The 8,635-nt window shown below is 39.7% G+C and overlaps 1 non-coding gene and 1 pseudogene across 1 annotated transcript; one reads left to right on the top strand and one right to left on the bottom strand.

Annotated features, from left to right (window-relative positions):
- Positions 1-3,244: 3,244 nt before the first annotated feature.
- On the top strand, positions 3,245-3,316 carry trnaq-cug (transfer RNA glutamine (anticodon CUG)). The gene has a single exon. It is a non-coding gene; the product is annotated as a tRNA-Gln (tRNA).
- Positions 3,317-5,880: 2,564 nt separating this feature from the next.
- Positions 5,881-8,023, bottom strand: LOC111650728 (11-beta-hydroxysteroid dehydrogenase type 2 pseudogene; annotated as a pseudogene).
- Positions 8,024-8,635: the final 612 nt, after the last annotated feature.

Genomic DNA, 8,635 nt, shown 5'->3' with positions numbered 1-8,635 from the left:
ATGTTTAACTGACTGTTTAACTGACTGTTATTGAATGTTTAACTACTGTTTAACTGACTGTTTAACTACTGTTATTGACTGTTTAACGGACTGTTTAACTGACTGTTTAACTGACTGTTAACTGACTGTTTAACTGACTGTTATTGAATGTTTAACTACTGTTTAACTGACTGTTAACTGACTGTTTAACTATTATTGACTGTTTAACTGACTGTTTAACTATTGTTATTGACTGTTTAACTGACTGTTTAACTGACTGTTTAACTACTGTTAATGACTGTTTAACTGACTGTTAACTGACTGTTTAACGGACTGTTTAACTTACTGTTATTGACTGTTTAACTGACTGTTTAACTACTGTTATTGACTGTTTAACGGACTGTTTAACTATTGTTATTGACTGTTTAACTGACTGTTTAACTGACTGTTTAACTGACTGTTAACTGACTGTTTAACGGACTGTTAATGACTGTTTAACTGACTGTTATTGAATGTTTAACTGACTGTTTAACTGACTGTTTAACTTACGGTTATTGAATGTTTAACTGACTGTTTAACTGACTGTTTAACTTACTGTTTAACTGACTGTTTAACTTACTGTTATTGACTGTTTAACTGACTTTTTAACTGACTGTTTAACTGACTGTTTAACTACTGTTATTGACTGTTTAACTGACTGTTTAACTTACTGTTATTGAATGTTTAACTACTGTTTAACTGACTGTTTAACTGACTGTTATTGACTGTTTAACGGACTGTTTAACTGACTGTTTGACTACTGTTATTGACTGTTTAACTGACTGTTAACTGACTGTTTAACTGACTGTTTAACTGACTGTTATTGAATGTTTAACTACTGTTTAACTGACTGTTTAACTACTGTTATTGACTGTTTAACGGACTGTTTAACTATTGTTATTGACTGTTTAACTGACTGTTTAACGGACTGTTAATGACTGTTTAACTGACTGTTTAACTGACTGTTAACTAACTGTTTAACTATTGTTATTGACTGTTTAACTGACTGTTTAACTGACTGTTTAACTACTGTTAATGACTGTTTAACTGACTGTTAACTGACTGTTTAACGGACTGTTAATGACTGTTAACTGACTGTTTAACGGACTGTTAATGACTGTTTAACTGACTGTTAACTGACTGTTTAACTATTGTTATTGACTGTTTAACTGACTGTTTAACGGACTGTTAATGACTGTTTAACTGACTGTTTAACTGACTGTTTAACAGACTGTTAATGACTGTTTAACTATTGTTATTGACTGTTTAACTGACTGTTTAACGGACTGTTAATGACTGTTTAACTGACTGTTAACTGACTGTTTAACTATTGTTATTGACTGTTTAACTGACTGTTTAACTACTGTTATTGACTGTTTAACGGACTGTTTAACTATTGTTATTGACTGTTTAACTGACTGTTAACTGACTGTTTAATTATTGTTATTGACTGTTTAACTGACTGTTTAACGGACTGTTAATGACTGTTTAACTGACTGTTAACTGACTGTTTAACGGACTGTTATTGAATGTTTAACTACTGTTATTGACTGTTTAACGGACTGTTTAACTATTGTTATTGACTGTTTAACTGACTGTTAACTGACTGTTTAACTGACTGTTTAACGGACTGTTAATGACTGTTTAACTGACTGTTAACTGACTGTTTAACGGACTGTTATTGAATGTTTAACTACTGTTATTGACTGTTTAACGGACTGTTTAACTATTGTTATTGACTGTTTAACTGACTGTTAACTGACTGTTTAACTGACTGTTTAACGGACTGTTAATGACTGTTTAACTGACTGTTAACTGACTGTTTAACGGACTGTTATTGACTGTTTAACTGACTGTTAACTGACTGTTTAACGGACTGTTATTGACTGTTTAACTGACTGTTAACTGACTGTTTAACTATTGTTATTGACTGTTTAACTGACTGTTTAACGGACTGTTATTGACTGTTTAACTGACTGTTAACTAACTGTTTAACTATTGTTATTGACTGTTTAACGGACTGTTTAACGGACTGTTAATGACTGTTTAACTGACTGTTAACTGACTGTTTAACTATTGTTATTGACTGTTTAACGGACTGTTTAACTATTGTTATTGACTGTTTAACTGACTGTTAACTGACTGTTTAACTATTGTTATTGACTGTTTAACTGACTGTTTAACGGACTGTTAATGACTGTTTAACTGACTGTTAACTGACTGTTTAACGGACTGTTAATGAATGTTTAACTATTGTTTTTGACTGTTTAACTGACTGTTTAACGGACTGTTAATGACTGTTTAACTGACTGTTAACTGACTGTTTAACTGACTGTTAACTGACTGTTTAACTACTGTTATTGACTGTTTAACTGACTGTTTAACGGACTGTTAACTGACTGTTTAACGGACTGTTAATGACTGTTTAACTGACTGTTAACTGACTGTTTAACTATTGTTATTGACTGTTTAACTGACTGTTTAACGGACTGTTAATGACTGTTTAACTGACTGTTAACTGACTGTTTAACTGACTGTTAACTGACTGTTTAACTATTGTTATTGACTGTTTAACTGACTGTTTAACTGACTGTTAACTGACTGTTTAACGGACTGTTAATGACTGTTTAACTGACTGTTTAACTGACTGTTTAACTATTGTTATGACTGTTTAACTGACTGTTAACTGACTGTTTAATTATTGTTATTGACTGTTTAACTGACTGTTTAACGGACTGTTAATGACTGTTTAACTGACTGTTTAACGGACTGTTATTGAATGTTTAACTACTGTTTAACTGACTGTTTAACTACTGTTATTGACTGTTTAACGGACTGTTTAACTATTGTTATTGACTGTTTAACTGACTGTTAACTGACTGTTTAACTGACTGTTTAACGGACTGTTAATGACTGTTTAACTGACTGTTAACTGACTGTTTAACGGACTCCTTCTGTGTCTCCCACACGTCAACCAGCTCGTCGTGAACTAAACTCAAAGCAAAAGTGAATGTGATGTGTGACGTGTTTTCCGGTCAGACTTTAATAAGACTTTAAGACAAAATCAGTTTGTAATGAAATTAATAATGAAACAGTTTATATCATAGACTCTGTATAGTTTTACACAATATATATATATTTATATATTCGCCTCCCACAAACAGGAACACTGAGGAACATGTCGGTATATATGATAAATACCTTTGAGAAGCCGTGGTGGTCACATGGTTCCATGGTGTAATGGTTAGCACTCTGGACTCTGAATCCAGCGATCCGAGTTCAAATCTCGGTGGAACCTGAGTTTTCTGAACTTCTCTGATTGATATCTTCGGTTCATTTCCTTCATTAAACTTTAAGAAGCTGACTAACTGCATCACAAATCTGTCACTGTTTTTTTTGTGTCTTTTTACTATGTATTATGTTTCATTAATAACTTGACAGTAACTGTACCATGGTCAGGTGATCTGTCAGAATGAACTTTTCTTGTAGATCTGCAGTTCTCTGGACCAGCTCTTCTAGGTGTGATATTTCTATGAGCTCATGTGATGTAATAAGTTCACTAAGAGCAGGGGTGAGCTCAGACTGAACCGTGCTACATTCACACAGAGCCAGGAGCTGTAGACATCTGCAGCCAGGCTCAGTCTGCCAGCACATGGAGAGATGAAGTGACTTTGACTCTTTGTTACAGATGAACTGAGTGAACCACAGAGCGGCTCTGCTGACTTCATCAAACTGTCTCGTCTCATTAATGCTCACATAAATCTTCAGCTTCAGACACTCACAACCTTTTTCTACCATTAGTTTCACTTCATAACAACGTTTGAATCTTCTTGTTCTGACCCCAGTTCTCCAGAGTCCAGTCCAGCCACAGGGCCAGAAGTCAGAGCAGAGCTCCATGCACTGACTTCCAGAAACATGATGTTATGTAACGCAGTGTGGCCCCTGAGAAAAGGCCCCTGAGAAAAAGGCCCTGAGTATCTCAACATGTGTTTCTGAGAAACAGGAAACACTGTGACACTCTGTTCATCCCTCAGATCTCTTTAATCTAGATCATGAAGCTTCTTCTCTGGTAGACACACACACACACGCACGCGCGCGCACGCACGCACGCACGCACGCACGCACGCACGCACGCACGGTTGGGTCTTGTCCTTTAAGTCAGAAACCTTTTAATATCATCAGAGTTTCTTGGAGGTTTGAGAAACAGAAACAAACAGGTCAAATAAGGCGAGAGCAGAGAAAGAGCATCTGGGGGGTTGGGGGGTGGGGGGTCCAGGCCGCTGCACACACCACATATTTTAATCAGGGGGAACATTTGGACTCGTCCTCCTGGTCCCGGTGGAAATGAGCCGGATTTCCTCAGCTGCTGCTCTGCCAGAGTCGACGCTCACACACCACTTCACACTGTGTGTCCTCCAGCTCTCTGCTGGACCAGGTCTGCAGGCTCCTGCTGCTGGTCGGTCAGTTTGTCCTGAGGTGAACCTGATGGTTTCTGGTTTCTGGTCTGGTCTCTGGTCTGGTCTCTGGTCTCTGGTCTCTGGTCTCTGGTCTCTGGTCTCTGACCAGCCAAGAGACCAGACAAGAGATCAGACCAGAGACCAGAGACCAGAGACCAGAGACCAGACAAGAGATCAGACCAGAGACCAGAGACCAGAGACCAGACTTGTCTCTTGTCTGGTCTCTGGTCTCTGGTGATGATGATGATGAATTGTTAAGTCAGTTTCAAACTGGCAGCAGCTGCTGAGTGTCTCTGAGGACAGAGACGGTTGAAGAGAAGGAAACACTGAGTGGAGGGAAACTGGATGTGAAGACGTTTCACCTGTAATCCACTTCTGACTGAGGACACTTTGGTATTTAACATCTGTGGGCTCGTTATCAAGGTGTATCACCTGGTTCGTTAGTGCTCCTGGTTGTTGTGACAGTTGTTAAAGTCATTGGAGTCACCTGAGGACAGGTGTGGATGGTTGTTAACTCTGCTCTGAAGGGATTAAAGGTCAGTGTTGTAGGTGGAGGATTAGAGCTGTGGTGGTTTCATGGCCACCTGCTCGTCCCTGATCCTCCAGGTGGAGGTGAACTCACCTGAGGAGCTGTTTGTTTAGTGTGACTGATGTTTAAAGCTCCATATTTTCTTTTTCTTCTGTGTTTTATTTGAAGTGTTTATCCATAAGAAGATACAAAAACCATTTCAGTGTAGTTTTACATCTGCTCTCCCAGGCTTCAGGTCGGTGAGCCAATCAGAAGAGAGGAGGCTCTGAGCCTCTCTTCTGAGTGATCCGATAAAAATATAGCAGATTTCAGGTAGAAACACTCAGAGAAACCAAATCCTGCAAGGTTTGGATGGTGGGTCCAGGTGGGCGGGGCTTGGTGACTGCTTTGTTGTGACATCACAAAGTTCCAGAAGTCCTGACGGCTGGTTTTAAGGCTCAGTTTCTGAATACAGGCTGTGTGCATTTCTCTGTGGACTGAGGCTTTGATACTTTCACAGTATTAATATAGAAGCTAGAGCTGATCTATAATCTATAATCACACTACACATGGACACACACCTTTACACTGGAAGAGCTTTAAGGTCTGTGTCAGACCTGAAGAGGACTCTAGGATCAGGTCTTCAGCTCCAGTCTCTGACAGTGAACTCTGTTTTAGTTGTGAAACTAAAACTACAAAAGACTTTAACAAAGTGAAGAGATGGATCATTAAACAGAATCACTGTCAGATGTGATGTTGGTCTGACTGAAGTTTCCTGTTCGTCTCATCAAACAACAAATTAGCAATAAGTTTAAGAACCAGATGTTGACTCAGAGTCCCAAGACCAGGATCCCAACCACCCACCCACCCCGTCCTCCACAAACACCAGAGACAGCATCTGAAAAAGTCGAGTTTATTTCTATCAAAGTTTGAACCAAGTGAACTTTTTACATCATGTTTCTGTTTTTGTTTGTTTTACAATTTTTATACAAAATTCACAGTTGAAGTGGTAAAAGAGAAGACGTCATAAATAATTTGATTCAAAAACAAAAACAAAGTGGGCTGAAAAACAAACAAACAAACAAAATAAAGTTTTTGGAGTTTCCACAGACGTCAGAAACACAACACACTGAGCATGTGCACAGATCTGTTCACTAACACTCACATCCTGTTGTTTAAGACTTGTATCTATAACAACAACAACAACAACAATGAGGCCGGTTCCGTCAATGTGTCCGAATTTAGTTGTAAAGTTTTTGCTGCTACCCATTTATTGATTTTCTATATTTCATAATAAAAACTGAAGAAAAAACAACATGAGACTAGAAACAGTTTCATGTCCAGAAACTCATAAGAAATTGACTTTGTGATTTTCAGTTTTGTCCTGTGGAGAAACGTGACGGAGAAACTTCACGTTCATGGTGATGGTGAAAAAATCCAATCAGAAATAACCAGACAAAAAAAAATCAGTCTGGTTCCGATTTAAAAAGTTTGTTTAGATGAACTTAGTTTTGATATCGTGAAAAGTGAGAGTTCAGATCTGATTCAATAATAATAATAATAATAATAATAATAATAATAAATTAATATTAATATTCAGTGATGGAGCTCCTGAGAGAAAAAGGACGACAAAGTTTCCACTGAGACATGATTGGCAAGTGACTGATGTGACTGTCCACACCTGAAGATGTCTTTTATCTAAACTGTAGAAGGAAGGAAGACGGAGGAGAGAAACATGTGACTTGTGTTTCACTGGAATTATCAACTAGTTTGTTTCAGCTGTTCTTGTTGTTGTTTGTTGTAATAATAACACAGATAATATAGATGTCATTCATCATCAGGGTCACGAGTTTATTTATTGTTTAGTATTTGGAATTATTCTACACTTCTGTGCTTTTATTGTGAAACTGACATGTCCAAACAGGAAGTCTGATATTATATGTATACTGATAATAATGTTGATATATTTTGGTTCTGTATAAAACAAAGACGTGTCAGACTGAATGTGAAACTTTGTTTTGAAATCAGCATCCACTTCCTGTGATGCAGGAAAAAAAACAGTTAAGAACGTGTAAAGAAGATTATTATGTCATCTAAACGAGACACAGAGGTGTAGAAATGTCATGTCACAGCAGCTCGTTTCACTGAGCACGCTTGTTTCAGGGCTGAATGTGTCGACTCAGAGTTTGAGATGACCCTAACCCCAGGCATAAAATCTGCTCACGCTGAAGCTGTGAATCATTTTCCTGTCTGTGTGTGACAGAGGTCAAAGGTCAGAGGTCAGAAACGAGCTGCTGTGGCGTTGGTGGATCAGCTGATCCACGGTGTGTGTGTGTGTGTGTGTGTGTGATGAAGGCACATGACGTCAGTGCGACTGTCGGTGTTTGTACAGTAAAGTGTTCTCTGATCAACCTGTGGCTGCATCCCTACCTCTACCAGACCCCACCCACTGACCCCGCCCATGATCCCCAGGAGTGTCCCCGCCCACAGGGGGCGTCACACAGACATCACTATGATCCCTTCAACAGTTAGACAGTTACAGCTCTATGAGTGTTACAGGAGTGGTCCTCTATTGCGGCAGCAGAAAACCATCACGTTTCTATGGCAACTTCAGCTTCTCTTCGTCGTTGTTGTTGTTGTTGTTGTTGTTGTGGAGGCCGAGGCTCAGCTCGAAGCTGCTCTGCTTCCTCAGAGCCCGTGGCATCAGCTTCTTCTTCACGAACAGTCTCTGGAGGAAGCGGTTGCTGAGGCTGAATGGACAGTAGCTGTGGATGAAGTACATGAGGCCCACGCCCGGCCCTGCCAGGTACCGCGCCCGCGGCCGGGGGGACAGCAGCGCCTGCTCGATGGCGTCGATGACGGGGCTGAGGTCGGGGTTGGCGTGCTGGGCGTGGCTCTGGAACAGCTCCTTGGTCTCGTTTACGTAGTCCTCACCGTACTCCTCAAGCAGCCCCGGAGACAGACTCTGCAGCAGCTGCTTGTGCTGCTGCTCCCAGTAGGTGTGGTTACTGCTCTGACCTGAGGAGACAGGAGAGCCACGTTACCATGGCAACCACGCGTACACTAAGAAAACCACAGGGGGGTTCAGGTTGTGTGTGCCCACAAACTCATCATGGTTGTTCCATCAATACCAATATCATCAATGTTATCAATATTATCAGTATCATCAATGTTATCAATATCATCAATATTATCAATATCATCAATATCATCAATATTACCAATATTATCAATATCATCAATGTTACTAACCCTATGAACATTGTTTAAAAAATAAATTAGATGTTTAATTCATAAAGATATGAGACAGATTTAAAACTAGTACTATAAATAAAGATGGCCGACGCCTCTGTCACGTAACCCTGAAGCTCAGAGTGAGCTGTCCACCATCGCCATCTTGGCAGTACCTGACCCCGCCCCCTAACTCTCATCGAATCCAAATATGGTCAAAGAGGAGGGGCCTGTGTGGAGCTGAGACTTTGGTGGCAAGCATACACTCCCCCACCTGTCACTCAAAGAGGCCACACCCTCAATCCTCCATAACTTCAGTCCTTAATTAAAATGTAAACAGGTGAGTTATATAAACAGGTGAGTTCTATAAACAGGTGTCATGAAGGAGGAAATCAGCTCTACAGACCAAAACAGTCTTTGT

Source organism: Seriola lalandi, unplaced genomic scaffold (assembly GCF_002814215.2).
Source record: "Seriola lalandi dorsalis isolate HSWRI2012SDOR001 ecotype SW California unplaced genomic scaffold, Sedor1 jcf7180002052774, whole genome shotgun sequence".
Classification (NCBI taxonomy): domain Eukaryota; kingdom Metazoa; phylum Chordata; class Actinopteri; order Carangiformes; family Carangidae; genus Seriola; species Seriola lalandi.
This window is presented reverse-complemented; position numbering and strand designations above follow the sequence as displayed.